General features: G+C 43.7%; 1 long non-coding RNA gene across 3 annotated transcripts in view; it reads left to right on the top strand.

Annotated features, from left to right (window-relative positions):
- Positions 1 to 8,162: 8,162 nt before the first annotated feature.
- LOC134294779 (uncharacterized) overlaps positions 8,163 to 17,029 on the top strand; it is a 78,744-nt gene continuing 69,877 nt past the window's right edge. For 2 of the 3 annotated variants that reach the window (XR_010001481.1, XR_010001478.1), the window contains exons 1-2: positions 8,163 to 8,300; positions 14,425 to 14,509. This is a non-coding gene — a long non-coding RNA (uncharacterized LOC134294779). The remainder of the gene's footprint in view (positions 8,301 to 14,424; positions 14,510 to 17,029) is intronic. The other variant, XR_010001477.1, reaches the window with a different exon arrangement.

Below are 17,029 nucleotides of genomic sequence, written 5' to 3'. Positions count from 1 at the left end.
GCGCCACCCCTCCCCCACCTCCTTCACCTTTGGGACGGGCTTTCTCTCCACGGCCTGGGCCTTACTGCCATGTGGCCCGCACGGCCTGGCGAGAGCAGATGTGGTGGGACTCTGGAGCTTTGTGCGAACTGCGCACCCTCCCCGAGCCTCTGGGCGTGAGACGCAGCCGGCTTCTGCAAGGTAGAACCTCCTCTGTGCACAGGGAAGGGAATAGAAAGCATTCCCAAGAGGAAGAAGCCAACTCCTCACATGTGGGGCCTCACCGTGGTTCCGCCTCCTGGGAAGCAGGTGAGGGGGCGAGGAGGGAGGGAGGGGAGGGAGCAAAGGCGGCCAGGGACCTAGACCTAGGCCCTGCCTCCCGTGCCATGCGGCCCCACCTCCCGCACTGCAGGGGGGGGCAAAATTCTGTTTGCCTACTCCTGAAAATTACCTAAGGACGGCTCTGAATGTCCATAAGGATGATAAGGAAGGCTGAGCAAAGGAAGATAGACGCTTTTGAACTGTGGTGTTGGAGGAACATTCTGAAAGCACCTTGGACCACAAGAAGATCCAACCAGTCCATACTCCAGGAAATAATGTCCGGCTGCTCACTAGAGGGAAGGATATTAGAGGCAAAGATGAAGTACTTTGTCCACACAATGAGAAGACAGGAAAGCTTGGAGAAGATCATGATGCTGGGGAAAATGGAAGGAAAAAGGAAGAGGGGCCAACCAAGGGCAAGATGGATGGATAGTATCCTCGAAGTGACTAGCTTGACCTTGAAAGAGCTGGGGGTGGCGATGGCCAACAGGAAGCTCTGGCATAGGCTGGTCCATGAGGTCACAGAGAGTCAGAAGCGACTGAATGAATAAACAACAATAACAACAAAACACATGTCCTTGCTGCATTGCCTTCCCAAGTAAAACACTATTGTGTATCACTGATATTATCATTTTGAAACAGATAAAAATTCATCTGCTTCTATTGAACTATTCTTTTTGTATATGTCTATGGTAGTTTTAATTGGAGAATGCAGCAAATCATGCGGAGATAGAATCATAGAATCATAGAATCATAGAATAGTAGAGTTGGAAGAGACCACATGGGCCATCTAGTCCAACCCCCTGCTAAGAAGCAGGAAATCGCATTCAAAGCACCCCCGACAGATGGCCATCCAGCCTCTGCTTAAAAGCCTCCAAGGAAGGAGCCTCCACCACAGCCCCGGGGAGAGAGTTCCACTGTCGAACAGCTCTCACAGTGAGGAAGTTCTTCCTGATGTTCAGGTGGAATCTCCTTTCCTGTATTTTGAAGCCATTGTTCCGTGTCCTAGTCTGCAGAGCAGCAGAAAACAAGCTTGCTCCCTCTTCCCTATGACTTCCCTTCACATATTTGTACATGGCTATCATGTCTCCTCTCAGCCTTCTCTTCTGCAGGCTAAACATACCCAGCTCTTTAAGCCGCTCCTCATAGGGCTTGTTCTCCAGACCCTTAATCATTTTAGTCGCCCTCCTCTGGACGCTTTCCATTTCCAGATCATTTTAACCTAAAAATATGTTTGTTATAAAATCTTGGCTCAGAACTAAAATGTTCACATCTCCTCCTTAATGATATCTAACCTGAGATTCCAAGGAGTGGAGTACTCCCCCCCCCCGACCACAGTTGTTCTTCGTGTTTAACACTCTACATTGCATAGAAAGGCTAGCGATAAACCTATTCATGTCTGATCTCTAGTGTATTTGTAAAATTGAGAATATGAAGCATGTCCCATAAGTGCTTCCTGGATGTTTTTTAACTAGGAAGGTGTGTATTTCTGGATTTTTTCATGTATGAATATGCTTCCTCTCACCAAAGAACCAGGACCATATGTGGGGCATAGAAGAGATGCAGATTAGGAAGAGTTTTGGAAGGGACAGAATAGTGTAATGATTCTGCACATGAAACTAAATCACAGCTGCCCATTACTGCCCTTTGGATGACCATAGAGCCTCTGTTATTCCTCCCAGACATTTCATGTCTGATGCAGAATTTAAGTGGGGAGGAAAATCATAGACATATCTGGCTATGTCTCCATAAACCAGATAGAAAATGGCTATATCATCCACAAAGGTCTGCTAGTGCGCTATAGAAATCTCAATGGAGAATGGAATCATGTTCATCTAACTAGAGGGCATAGCTAGACCGTTTACAAGCTACCCACACCCCCACTGAACATGGAAAGGCTGGGAGATGCTTTAGATGGAGGGATGCTTTAGTTATTGCACAGTGCAGAAGGAAAAATTGACCTCTGCATAATCCCCTACACGTGTGTAAGGCTAACTTACTCTTGTGTATGCCACCAACAGGATCCTAACCATCTTGCTCGTAATCCTTTCTGTCATCAGTCCTAAAGCAGCTGTCTCTAACAGCAGACAATTCACTGCTAGACAAAGTGGATGCACGCCCCACATCATGCAGTTTATGGAAGAAATTAATTGGCCGGTCAATTGAAAGATTTAAGACAGTTGCATTGTACATTGTCCACAGCAGTGTGTTACCCTAAAGCCATCAGCTCTGCAGGAACAGAGACCTGTGGACAACTTACCTCACATGGAGTTATGTTATCAGGTGATAACACACCATTAACTCATATCATCACTGCATTAAACCTAAAAAAAAAGCTTTCATTGATTAAGTATTTTTCCCCAAGCAGCAAAACTGTACTAGCTAATCTAGGCTAACCTTTCACAGCAGTCCTGCATCTATACCTACTAACAAAGTCTGCATACAGTGAAAAAAACACACTTTGAAATCCAAAGTTCATTATTAATAATGAAGTATATCGTGTTGGCACAGGCTTATGTTTGTTGTAAAGTCTCTCTGACTCAAAGAACCATTCTAATTTTATACCGTTTCTAGATATACTGTTTCAGAATTCAACATTTCAAATTTCTAGAGATAAAATGTAGATCCATTTGAAGGGAAATTGTAGGGTGAGGTTGTAGGGTTGGGGAAACTTCATAGTGTTAGCCTATACATCTATATCTTTGCAGAAGTATCACTGAGTTCAATAGAATTTATGCCAAAATAACAAGATAGATGATTGGGCAACCTAAAGAACTCACTTAGAATTAAATGCTTTCAGGATCAGTAGAACTTACTTTCTAACAAATGGGCTCTCTTTCACATCTTGCATTTGTATTGTTCTGGGAATATGGAATGCTGGGATTTGTAATTTCATGAGGCTTTTATTATTCTGTTCCTGAGAGGTCTAGAGTCTTTCCAAAGAGCAAATTACAGGATACTATAGGATCAGGGCCGGTCCAACAATGGAGGCCGTTTAAGCCGCCGCTTCGGGCGCACGTCAAGGGGGGCGCTGTTGAGGCTCCCTCTCGCACTCCTCGGCCCATTCGCGCATCTCTCGCACTCGGCCCACTCGCGGCCCTCTCGCACTCGGCTCAATCGCGCCCCTCTCGCACTCGGCCCACTCACGCCTCTCTCGCACTCGGCCCACTCACGCTTCTCTCTCACTCGGCCCACTCGCGCCCCTCTCGCACTCGGCCCACTCACGCATCTCTCTCACTCGGCCCACTCACGCCCCTCTCGCACTCGGCCCACTCACGCCTCTCTCGCACTCGGCCCACTCGCACCTCTCTCTCACTCGGCCCACTCGCGCCCCTCTCGCACTCGGCCCACTCACGCCCCTCTCGCACTCGGCCCACTCACGCATCTCTCTCACTCGGCCCACTCACGCCCCTCTCGCACTCGGCCCACTCACGCCTCTCTCGCACTCGGCCCACTCACGCCCCTCTCGCACTCGGCCCACTCGCGCCTCTCTCTCACTCGGCCCACTCACACCCCTCTTGCACTCGGCCCACTCATGCCCCTCTCGCACTCGGCCCACTCACGCCCCTCTCGCACTCGGCCCACTCACGCGTCTCTCTCACTCGGCCCACTCACGCGTCTCTCTCACTCGGCCCACTCACGCCTCTATCGCACTCGGCCCACTCACGCCCCTCTCGCACTCGGCCCACTCGCGCCTCTCTCTCACTCGGCCCACTCACACCCCTCTTGCACTCGGCCCACTCATGCCCCTCTCGCACTCGGCCCACTCACGCCTCTCTCGTACTCGGCCCACTCACGCCCCTCTCGCACTCGGCCCACTCACGCATCTCTCTCACTCGGCCCACTCACGCCCCTCTCGCACTCGGCCCACTCACGCGTCTCTCTCACTCGGCCCACTCACGCGTCTCTCTCACTCGGCCCACTCACGCCTCTATCGCACTCGGCCCACTCACGCCCCTCTCGCACTCGGCCCACTCGCGCCTCTCTCTCACTCGGCCCACTCACACCCCTCTTGCACTCGGCCCACTCATGCCCCTCTCGCACTCGGCCCACTCACGCCTCTCTCGTACTCGGCCCACTCACGCCCCTCTCGCACTCGGCCCACTCACGCATCTCTCTCACTCGGCCCACTCACGCCCCTCTCGCACTCGGCTCACTCACGCCTCTCTCGCACTCGGCCCACTCACGCCCCTCTCGCACTCAGCCCACTCACGCCTCTCTCGCACTCGGCCCTCTCGCCCTTGCAGCCCTCTTGCCCCTGAACAAGACCTGAGGCCAGGCCTCTGGGCCTGCTGCTCCACCTGCACCCTTCCTGGATTCCTCCCGCAACGCCCGGCAGCCCTCCGTGGCTGGAAGGAGCTCTGGCAGGTCGAGCAGGCCTGTGCCCCTGCCATGCACCTCCTTGGGGACCCTCTCAGCCATGAAGACGGGGCAGGTAGGAACCCGTCCCTGTTCCCAGCATTTCGCCAGGCATGTCTCCAGGGCAGGCCTGGGCCAACTTGGCAACTGAGGGGGGAAATGGAGGGGCCTGAGGCTGGGTTGCTGCAGGTTTTTCAGCTGCCTGGCCATGTTCCAGAAGCTGGAACATGTGGGCCTACTCCTAGGATTTATAGTTTCCTAAGGCCCCTTCTTCACAGCCATAGAAGACAGATTATCAAGGCAGATAATCCACATTTTCTGCGTTGAACCAGATTATATGCATCCACACAGCCATATAATCCAGTTCAGAGCAGATAGTCTGGGTATGGGTTCTTCTACATAACCATATAATTGAGATTATGAAGGCAGATAATCCAGGTCATATGCACTGAACCGGATTACATGCATCCACACAGCCATATAATCCAGTTCAGAGCAGATAGTCTGGATTTTATATGGCAGGGTATGGGTTCTTCTACATAACCACATAATTGAGATTATGAAGGCAGATAATCCAGGTCATATGCACTGAACCGGATTATATGCATCTACACAGCCATATAATCCAGTTCAAAGCAGATAGTCTGGATCTTATATGGCAGGGTATGGGTTCTTCTACATAACCATATAATTCAGATTATCAACGCAGATAATCCACATTATCTGCCTTGAACTGGGTTATCTGAGTCTACACTGCCATATAATCCAGTTCAAAGCAGATAACCTGCATTTTATATGGCAATACAGAAAGGGCCTAAGAGTATATTGTAGTGTATATTGTAGTGGTGTACTTCAGAGGGATGCATATATCTCACCAAAGGGCAGCTGCACTTTGGAATTAATGCAGTTTGACTCCAATTTCATTGCCATGGCTCAATGCTATGAAACCCTGGGAATTGTAGTTTTATAAGGTCTTTAAACCTTCTCTGCCAAATAGTTTAGATGCCTCACCGAACTATAACTCCCAGGATTCCATAGCATTGAGCCGTGGCAGTGAAAGTGGAGCCAAACTATGTTAATTCCACGGTGCCTCACTTCTTCCAATAGAAATAAAGATACAAGTGCCAGTTAAGTCCAGTGGATTTCTTTATTCATACCAGGGGTCCCCAAACTTTTTAAACAGGGGGCCAGTTCACGATCCTTCGGACCGTTGGAGGGCCAGACTATAGTTGGCCACTGAGCAATAATAAATAAATATATAAATAAATAATAATAACAATAAAAAAGAGGGTTGGAAGACACCCTTTGGGCCATTGGCTTAGAAATGGAGATGAGCACCAACCCCCAGAGTCACCAATCCCCTTCTGCTTTGTGCATCGAAAGCACAAGCAAAGCACCCCTGACAGATGATCACCCAGCATCAATGTGAAGAAGAAGAAGAAGAAGAAGAAGAAGAAGAAGAAGAAGAAGAAGAAGAAGAAAGAGGTTTGGAAGAGACCCCTTGGGCCATTTAGTCCAACCCCCTTCTGCCTGTGTGCACCAAAAGCACAAGCAAAGCATCCCTGATAGATGGCCACCCAGCCTCAATAATAATAATAATAATAATAATAATAATAATAATAATAATAATAATAATAATAGGATTGGAAGAGACCCCTTGGGCCATTTAGTTCAACCCCCTTCTGCCTGTGTGCACCAAAAGCACAAGCAAAGCATCCCTGATAGATGGCCACCCAGCCTCAATAATAATAATAATAATAATAATAATAATAATAATAATAATAATAATAATAATAGGATTGGAAGAGACCCCTTGGGCCATTTAGTCCAACTACCTTCTGCCTCTGTGCACCAAAAGCACAAGCAAAGCATCCCTGATAGATGGCCACCCAGCCTCAATATTAATAATAATAATAATAATAATAATAATAATAATAATAATAATAATAATAATAATAATGGTTGTAAGAGAAGAAGAGACCCCTTGGGTTACTTAGCCCAACCCCCTTCTGCCCTTGTGCCGTGGGGTTGGATAAATGGCTTCGATGGGCCGCATCCGGCCCCCGGGCCTTAGTTTGGGGACCCCTGATTCATACCATATGGAGAGGGGCAGATTTCTCGCCCTTTTCATGATATTGTTTAAACTTCCACTCTATGTCTAATTTTTGTTTTGTGTAAGGTAAAGGTAAAGGTTTCCCCTGACGTTAAGTCCAGTCATGTCTGACTCTGGGGGTTGGTGCTCATCTCCATTTCTAAGCCAAAAAGCCAGTGTTGTCCGTAGACACCTCCAAGGTCATGTGGCCAGCATGACTGCATGGAGCACCGTTACCTTCCCGCCGGAAGTGGTACCTATTGATCTACTCACATTGGCATGTTTTCGAACTACTAGGTTGGCAAAAGCTGGAGCTAACAGCGGGCGCTCATTTCGCTCCCGGGATTTGAACCTGGGACCTTTCGGTCTGCAAGTTCAGCAGCTCAGTGCTTTAACACACTTCGCTACCGGGGCTCCTTTTTGTTTTGTGTATTTTATGGAAATATGTTTCCATATGTATATTTTACGGAGTGTTTTTAAATTATTATGTGTTCTAGCAATGTTGTCAACCGTCTTGAGCGGGTAAGAAATAAAATTATCATTATCATTATCATTATTGAGTTGCTGTGCGTTTTCTGGGCTGTCTGGCCATGCTCCAGAAGCATTCTCTCCTGACATTTCACCCACATCTATGGCAGGCATCCTCAGAGGTTGTGAGGTCTGTTGGAAATTAGGCAAGTGGGGTTTATATATCTGTGGAATGATGTCCAGGGTGGGATAAAGAACTCTTTGAGGCAAGTGTGAATGTTGCAGTTGGCCACCTTGATTAGCATTGAATGTCCCTCACATATTCAAAACCTGGCTGCTTCCTGCCTGAGGGAATCTTTGTTGGGTGGTGTTAGCTGGCCCTGATTGTTTCATGTCTGGAATTCCCCTGTTTTTGAGTGTTCTTTTTTACTGTCCTGATTTTATTTATTTATTTATTTATTTCCCATACTTGTGTCCCGCCCTTCTCACCCTGAAGAGGACTCAGGGTAGCCTCACAACTGCCAACAATTCGATATCCGATTGTTTTGGGGGGGCGCCAAAATTCTGTTCGCTTACACTTGAAAATTACCTTGGGCCGGCCCTGTATAGGATGTAGCCATGGCAGTTAAAGTGGCATCAAAATGCTATAAATGAGGCCATGTCTACATAAGCCAAACCAAGTGGGCCCACCTTGCAACTGCTCTGGGGAGTCCACATGGTTTGGTTGGTTTTGTAGCAGAAATGCTGTTTCCAGCTATTAATTCTGGCTCAATGGGAAGCTGTATCTTTGAGGTATGGACAACTGGATTGGGATGTCTATAGTACAAAATAGTGTCCACATGTCCAAGAGACCCTCCACTGTTGTTGCCAACTAGAAATAATACATTGGCATAGCCTTGCTGGTGATATGACTTCTGGTTACTACATGTATGGGTGCCCTATTGTGACCTCACCAGAAGCAGCATCACCAGCAAGGGTCTGCTATAAAGCTGCTTTTGTTCAGTGACATCAAAAGGGCTTTGGAAAATGCTCACACATTGCATCAGGGTAGCTTCAAAGCATGGTACTCTAGATTGTTTCGGTAAGTTTAGATGCAATCTCTGCAACATGATAGACACATGATTCTCTCAATAATGTACTCTGTGAGACTATGGTTATGTTTTCAAAAGAGCAACTTCTAGGACAATGCCAGTTTTACTTTGTCTACACCAGTGGTTCTCAACCTGGGGTTCCCATATGTTTTTGGCCTACAAATTCTACATTTGGGGTTCCCAGAAATCCCAGCCAGTTTGCCAGCTCTTAGGATTTCTGGGAGTTGAAGGCCAAAAACATCTGGGGACCCCAGGTTGAGAACCACTGGTCTACACAAAGTTATGGCTTAACCAGAAATCCAGGGTTCTTATTTCTATCTCTTTCCCCTCCCTCTTTTTGAAAGGATATTACTGGAATATTCTGTGACTTTGTGTCTAAGAAAAATATTATATTAATAAATCTTTAGAAACCACCTGTTGGAAATGTAGGAAAGAGCAAGGATCTTTTTTCCACATGTGGTGGACATGTGAAAAAGCTAGAAAATTTTGGAAAGAAATTCATGAGTTGACTCAAATAATTTTGAACCTTAAATACCAAATGAGACCAGAACATGTACTCCTGGGAATAACAGACATAAAATTAACAGAAAATGACGAACTCCTATTTAATTACATGACAACTGCAGCGAGGATTATATATGCAAAAAATTGGAGACAAGAAGATGTACCGAACGTAGACCAATGGTTAATAAAATTAATGGAAATTAAGAATATGGACAGATTAACATATCTAATAAGGAAACAACAGGGTTTACCAAAGAAATGTACTGACTGGCAACTACTTTTAGACTTTATTAGAAAAGAAAAGAAATTCACTATAATATAATTCAAGAACATCTAAACGATGATAAGAGTAACAAGAAAGACATGAATTTAGGGAAGCTAAAACATAAATAAGGAATGATAGTAAACGGAGGAGATCCAGGATTGGATCGAAGACAATATGGATATGGATGGAAGTCAATACCCCCTTCTCTTTTATTGAAAAAAAAAATGGTTTTTTAAATTTTTTATTTTATTTTATTTTATTCAATTTTATTTCTCCTTTTTTACCCTCTTGCCCTTTTAAATAACTTAGTTTCCTACTTTTCTATCAACCAAAATGCTCCCCCACTTTCAATGTATCTATTCAAAACTATAAATAAAGTTTAAAAAAAGAAAAATATTGTATTATAACATAATTAGAGAGAGAAGCAATTTTCTTTGAAAAAGCACCCAATATTTATGCACCAAACACATATGAAATAAGCAAACATGAACTGAATGTTGTGTTCTTAACGGCCTTGTTCATGAAGGTTAAAGAAGCCCTATCTTCCACAAGTAAAGGTTAGTTCTTAGAAAAGAACCACAAAGTGTTTTAAGTTTTGTTTTTAAGGACGAATCAGCATTAACGTTCTACTGCACTTGAAGGAAAATGGCATTTGTGTGGTGATCTCAGTTCTTGCAGAAGCACTAGAGGCTCTTTCTTGTCCCATATGACATAGATCAAGTGTACGAGGACAACAGCAGCTAGAAGCAGGAAGCTTCTGGCAACTGCTAGGGCAAAGTTCTAAATATCACATAATACAAAGATCGGGGGAAGTTGGGAGTATGAACCATGTATATCCATGCAGGAAAGACCAATTTTGGGCTTGCAGCCCAGCCGTGCCCCTTTTATTAATTAACTTGACCTCTTACAATGGTATGAGAAATGTGGATGTGAATGCCACTCTCTTCAAATTTCTTGAGGGGCCTTGCCCTCAAAGAACACCAGCAGCAAGAGCAGATTTGCAGCACTAGCTCAAATTTAAGAAAAAAGCATAATTATCAAAAGATCAATTAATCTTATTTTATATTGTACAAAATAATAGATCAGGGTCATTCATGTGAAAACTTGCTAGATGGAACATGTGGAGGTCATTGCCTTCAGACTTCGCACTTACCTTTTGATTATTCATGAATTGCATTATTTGGAGTCTAGATCCAGCCTAAGGTATGTTAATAAAATCCACTTCCTTTGCTGCGGAGAAGAATTGAGTTGCTGTATATCTTCTTCATCTTCTGAGGAAGCCAAACTCTTCATGTGTGCCACAACATAATGCTCCAATGAAAATCCTGCCCTGATCATCTTTAGCGGACCAATTTGAGCTAGTAAAGCCTGAAAAGTCCTTTGCTTCTGAACTACCTTTATGCCAGGTAGACAATACAAATCTGACTTAGTAATATATAGGTAAAAGTTTTCTCCTGACATTAAATCTAGTCATGTCTGACTCTGGGTGTTGGTGCTCATCTCAATTTCTAAGCCAAATAGCCAGCATTGTCTTTAGACACCTCCACAGTTATGTGGCTGGCATGACTGCATGGAGTGCCGCTACCTTCCTGACAGAGCGGTATCTATTGATCTACTCACATTTGCATGTTTTTGAACTGCTAGGTTGGCAGAAGCTGGGGCTAACAGTGGGAGCTCACCCCACTCCCTGGATTCAAACCGACAACCTTTCGGTCAGCAAGTCCAGAAGCTCAGCGGTTTAACCCGCTGTGCCACCGAGGGTTCCCAGTATTAATATACTGGGGCCTTATAGCCTAATTGGGCAGGAAATGGCAGCAAGCTTCATAAAATACTTTATCAGACATTAAGGAATTGTAATAGATATCAAACTATATGGATGCATGGCAATGTTTAGATAGTAAGAATAGAGACACTTATATGTATAGTCAGAATTTACAAATGTCATTAATCTTGACAATACTTTTGTAAGCACTGTAACAGAAACAAAGCATCTCTGAATACAAAATGTTTCCTCTGTATTTTAGTGGTCAAAGCAAATTCATTCATGCATTCCTTTGCACATGTTTGACTGCCCTACTGAAACAAAATCAGCCTGGTCGCATGGGCAAAAGCTCATTATTTACACAGAAATTCAAGAGTGCTGTGCCTTTCTCTACCTTGGGTTGGGCGTGTTGAGATCTAGCTAACTTTATATCCATATTGGAACAGCATTCCTTCTACTTGCCATACATTTTGAACAAATCCCACCTCCACCACTATATGGACCCCCAAAGAAAATAGCTGAAACCATATGAAAATTAACAAGAAATAACATTTGGTCATTAGTCTTTAAACTGAGATTATTTGATTTGATGCCAACTTTAACTCTGGGAGAAAAGTTTTTACCTGCAGGGTGGGGTAGAGAGAATGGGATCCAGATTCCATGAAAAAAATTATTCCAGTTTCCATGTGGCTTTAGGCCATTCTGCAATAAAATGTAACTGTTGAGAAAGCCAGAGATTTCTGGGCCTTAGGAGAGATTGCCATTTGATGGAGTCCAGAAGCCTTGATGAAGGGCTGACTTCAACATGCCCATTGTCATGTTAGATCTTTGTGTTTTATGAGCACAAAAAAGAGGAATAATTCAGCTACAAAAACAACATTTTACTTACATTAAGAGTCTGGCTGAAAACCATGAAAAGGAATTGTTAAGCATAAAAACCTGGGTCGACACCCACCAGCTCCGTTCAAATTCTTATGGGAAAGGGGATGAAGACTGAGATGTAAAAATAAAAAAAGCAAATCATGTGTGAGAGAAACAAATGTGTATGATTTATGCGTGAGAGAAAGCTCTCTATGCAGGACTTCCATTAATATGTTTTGTCTTCTAAAGCTTTAGTTATTTTGCAAGTCCAAAATAAAGTCAGCAAGGGTCCCAAAGCAGTAACAATCCTTGTGGTCTCTGTGAGTGACATCTTTTTGAACAAGGCTGTAGTAATCTCTTTGGGGCTTCATTCCTTCCACATCTATTCAATAAATCATAGAATCATAGATTTGGAAGAGACCTTGTGGGCCATCCAGTCCAACCCCCTGCCAAGAAGCAGGCAAATCGCATTTAAAGCACCCCCAACAGATAGCCATCCAGCCTCTGCTTAAAAGCTTCCAGCTACTAAGAATGGGCAAGCCTATCGATTTCATGATTAGCAATCTACCAGTGAAGAAGATATGGCTGTTTTGTTTCCCAAGTAAACAAAGAACACTAAAGTGAATTGAAATGTATGGAGGGGTAATGTTAATTCATTTTCTTTGGAGGGGTAAAGGTTTACCCTGACATTAAGTCTAGTCGACTCTGCGGGTTGGTGCTCATCTCCATTTCTAAGCTGAAAAGCTGGCATTGTCCATAGACACCTCCTAGGTAATGTGGCAGCATGACTGCATGGAACGCCATTACCTTCCCGCAGAAGCGGTACCTATTGATCTACTCACATTTACACGTTTACGAACTGCTAGTTTGGCAGAAGCTGGGGCTAATAGCAGGAGCTCACTCCGCTCCCCGGATTTGAACCACCAACCTTTCGGTCAGCAAGCTCAACAGCTCAGCGGTTTAACCCGCTGTGCCACAGGGGCTCCCTTTGGAGGGGACCCTTATTAAAATTTAAGTTAATATTAGCCCTAAAGGAAGCCCCAAAATTAAAGGTGTTGAAGAGTCACCAGATTCTGCTTTGCTTCAATAGCTTTATGCACAAAATAGACACATGAGGGGAAAGGGGCTACATTTTGCTTATTTCAAAGGCAGAATCAGGAAGGAAAGTGAAGTGATATGGCATAAAATGAAATGTGACAGCAGTGCTAGTGCAGATATACCCAAAGGCACTCACTTCTGCAATCCTGCCCTGCTGTTCTATTACCTAAAGAGAAGGAAAGAATCGAAAAGTAAAATAAGGCAGAAAAAAAGAAGAAAAGAAACCATCAACGCCAAAAATGGACCAAAATGAGGTGGGTAGGTGAGAGTGCTAATCCTGAAACGTGTTTACTTCCGAAAGACATTATAAGCAATTTTGTTCCTTTTGAAAAGTACTAGAGTTTTGGGTTGCTCTGAGTTTTCCGGGCTGTATGGCCACATTCCAGAAGCATTATCTCCTGATGTTTTGCCCACACCTATAGCAGCCATTTTCAGAGGTTGTTGAGGTCTGCTGGAAACTAGGCAAGTGGGGTTTATATATCTGTGGAAGGTTCAGGGTGGGAGAAAGAACTCTTGTCTGTTTGAGGCAAGTATGAATGTTGTAATTGGCCAGCTTGATTAGCACTGAATAGCCTTGCAGCTTCAAAGCCTGGCTGCTTCCTGCCTGGGGGAATCCTTTGTTGGGAGGTGTCAGCTGGCCTTGATTGATACATGTCTGGAATTCCTATGCTTTCTGAGTACTGTTCTTTATTTACTGTCCTGACTTTAAAGTGTTTTAATACTGGTAGCCAGATTTTGAAGACACATGCACCTACATAAAGAAGCTTACTCATAATCCCACTTTACCATAAACTCTACTTTGCAATTGCTGAATTTATTTATTTTCCATACTTGTACCTTGCCCTTCTCACCCTGAAGGGGACTCAGTGTGGCCTCACAACAGGCAGCAATTCGATGCCAAACATACAATTCCAAAAATGGCAATTACAATTAAAACCAAGTATTAAAACATCAGTGATTAAAACATCAGTTAAAATCATGCAAGTTCAAAATCATAGTCCAGGGTCAATCCATTAGTCAATCACTTTAAATTATTCTCATTATTGCACTGCTACAGTTACTGCTCGAATGCTTGGTTCCATAACCATGTCTTAAGCTTTTTCCTTAAAGACAGGATGGAGGGTGCTGTTCTGATTTCATTAGAGAGGAGTTCCACAGATGAGGGGCCACCACCAAGAAGGCCCTGTCTCTCTTCCCTTGCAATTACAATGCCCAAACTAGGTAGAACTTGTTTATCAGTTCCTCTGCAGTCCCTTTCTTCCTCTGCCCAATTTTTAAATTGCAAACCACTTTGGCTTCCCCCCATTCGATGCAACAGCTCTCTAGGGACCCATTCAAACTTTAGCATTAGAGCAATATTATTCCACTTTGACCACCATGGCTCTATCTCATGGCATCCTAGGGTTTTTAGTTTGGTGAGGCACTGGAGGACCTCTCCAGCTAAGAATTTGAAATGACCCTTCCTAAACTGCAAATCACAGGATTCCAAAAGATGGGACCTCGATATTTAGGATTTTATCACATGGATCCTATTCCACTACAGTCACATTTTCATTTATAGATCCCTCTATTCATTAGAACGATTGCACTGATTCATCATTTTTAAAAATTATATTTTTAACAGGTGAGGAATTCCAGATTTTAATTTCCTGGTGTCACTTTAATGCTGGCATACTGGCACAAAAGAAGAAGAGACCCATTGTAGCAAGGTAGATGATGGGAATGTTGAGGGATTGAGAGCTGTTGATGGGTTTGCCCATTATTGCTTTGCTTTTATTGCTGTTGACTGGGCTTGGCCCCATGTAAGCTGCCCTGAGTCCCTTCGGAGAGATGGGGCGGGGTATAAAAATAAAATTATTATTATTATTATTATTATTATTATTATTATTATTATTATTATTATTATTATTATTATAGCAAGGTACAGGAGAATCACAGGGGGCAGGGAAGGAAACTGGCAGCAGGATGCACATAGTGTTGTGCAATAGGGACCGTCATCCTGCAATGCTGGTTTGCCAGCCTTGTACAATAAAGTCCTTAAAGTGGAACAATTAAGTTATAATTGTGTAGTGTGAATGGGCACCAGAACTTCTATGCCACAACTCCCTGGACTTTAAGTAGTTTTTAATCTTAATTTCTAATCACTGGTAAAAGATGAAGAAACATTTGGGACTCTCACATACACTTTATCCCTGCACTTAAACCCATAAGCTAGCAAGTGTAAATAACATCAGAAAAGAACTTTTGTTTTGGCCTAGTTTGTTATGAGGGCAGTCCATATGACCTAATGTGAGCATCCCCTCTGTAATGGTACTAAGAGATAAACCATTATAGTGTACCAGGCCTCTTGGTTTCTGACCAAAGAAGCTGCCAGGAGCCTAAGAATAGTACTATTTCAGAGGGGAGGACCATATTGTAGCTGAATGGTAATGAGTCAGTTAGGATGTGATTCTGAGCTACTCTAGAACCACAGATGGATTACATGGATCTCATCTGTTTGGAACACATATGCACAGCAATTGGACTTTTGAAAAGGTAGACACTTACTATAAGATACCAGTTTTAGTTTGTTTTTAATTTTTATAGCTTGAGCATGAGTATTTCAACAAATAAAGCAAAAAATTCTGGTGGTGTTCCTTTCTGATTGCATGACAACATACAGACCCCTAGGAAGATGTAGGCCAGTGGTTCTCCATCTGTGGGTCCCCAGATGTTTTGGCCTTCAACTTCCATAAATCCTACCGGCTAGCAAACAGGCTGGGATTTCTGGGAGTTGTAGGCCAAAACATCTGGAAGCCTGAAGGTTGGGAACCACTGATGTAGGCCAGCTCACAGCATGAATGCTTATGTGAACACACCTGAAGAAATGTTTGCTGGATGTTCTGAATATAATTTACAGTCCTTGCTTCTTGGGAATATTATGTACAAACCAAGTGGCACAAAGATTCAATGCAAGGGTCCCTCCCCTATAGTCAAAAGCATTTATGGTACTTGCAAGACGTCTGCCATAAAATCCCTTAGTTAAAAAGCGGGGGGGGGGGGGATAATTGTGGAGAGGGAAAGAGTAACTTTTCAAAGGGAAAGAAAACGTCAGTGGTTTCTTTTTCCAGAATGTACGCTTCAGCAACATAATGTACTGCAGAGTTGATGCTACAGATGGTTGCGGAGAACCAGAAATGTTTCCAAGAGGCAGGGAAAGGATGTACTTTTTATATCTCTTTACCCAGGGCGAATGCTTTTTCCAGGAGCTTTTCAGGGCTGATTAAAGTGGAGTTCCATTGCCTCTCGACTACTTCTTTAAACCTGAAAGAAGTAGCCACAGGGGCCAGGCTAATTGTGATAAATGCATTACTAATTAAGTGCTGGAAATTGCATTCAGAGTTCCAAAAGAGTTTTTTTTAAAAAAAAAAGAAAGAAAGAAAGAAAGAAAGAAAGAAAGAAAGAAAGAAAGAAAGAAAGAAAGAAAAGAAAAGAAGAAAATACCTTACAGTATTAGTTAAACCTGTCTGGGTAAATAAGATCCTTCCTTTCTAAGACCGAGAGCCAGATATATGGACTCAGTTTCTCCACTCTCTTTTCCTTTCCTTTCTTGTCCTTTCCTTTCAGGTAGGTATCTGTTTTTCTTTCTTAAAGCATCCCAGTTAATTATGGCACATGTTTCAATTAGTGCTGCAGTTCTGTGATCAATGACCCACACTTCTTTGAAATACAGGCAAGACGCACAGCAGGAATCCTCCAGGAATGAGTTCACGACAAAACTGTGTTTAGGTTCCAAAGGGTTAATCCCTTCAGATGTGTAATTTAATACATCATAACTGCTGAAAATTGGAGCCCGCATAATTTATTTTCTTTGGTCTGGGCACATTTGCCTCATGTTTGGCTGTGGGCTGACTTCAGAGAGACACACCTAAATCTCTCAAGGGTCCCATGTGGCCCGTGTCAGTTGTACAGCAAGCCTGTGGTACTTGGATGGCGCCCAAGGATTAGGTGTTCCTGTGAAGGGGTTTTTTTGGCTCTACAAAAGCACAGGGATGTCATGGGAATAAGCTCCACTCCTATCCCTCTCTCCCTCGAAGGCCACATATCAACGGGGTATCTAACCACTCTTGAGTCAGGCTTTGCACAAAGGTATACATTAAAATAAATAGAACATGTAACCAGAAAGAACAGAAGAGGGAGAGAAGCTTTTGGTAAATGGAGACAGGAAACAATTGCTTCATTGTGAGAAG

The sequence above is a fragment of the Anolis carolinensis genome, chromosome 1, assembly GCF_035594765.1.
Source record: "Anolis carolinensis isolate JA03-04 chromosome 1, rAnoCar3.1.pri, whole genome shotgun sequence".
In the NCBI taxonomy this organism is placed as follows: Eukaryota; Metazoa; Chordata; class Lepidosauria; order Squamata; family Dactyloidae; genus Anolis; species Anolis carolinensis.
The sequence above is the reverse complement of the archived record's forward strand: the minus strand, read 5'-3'. Positions and strand labels throughout refer to the sequence as shown.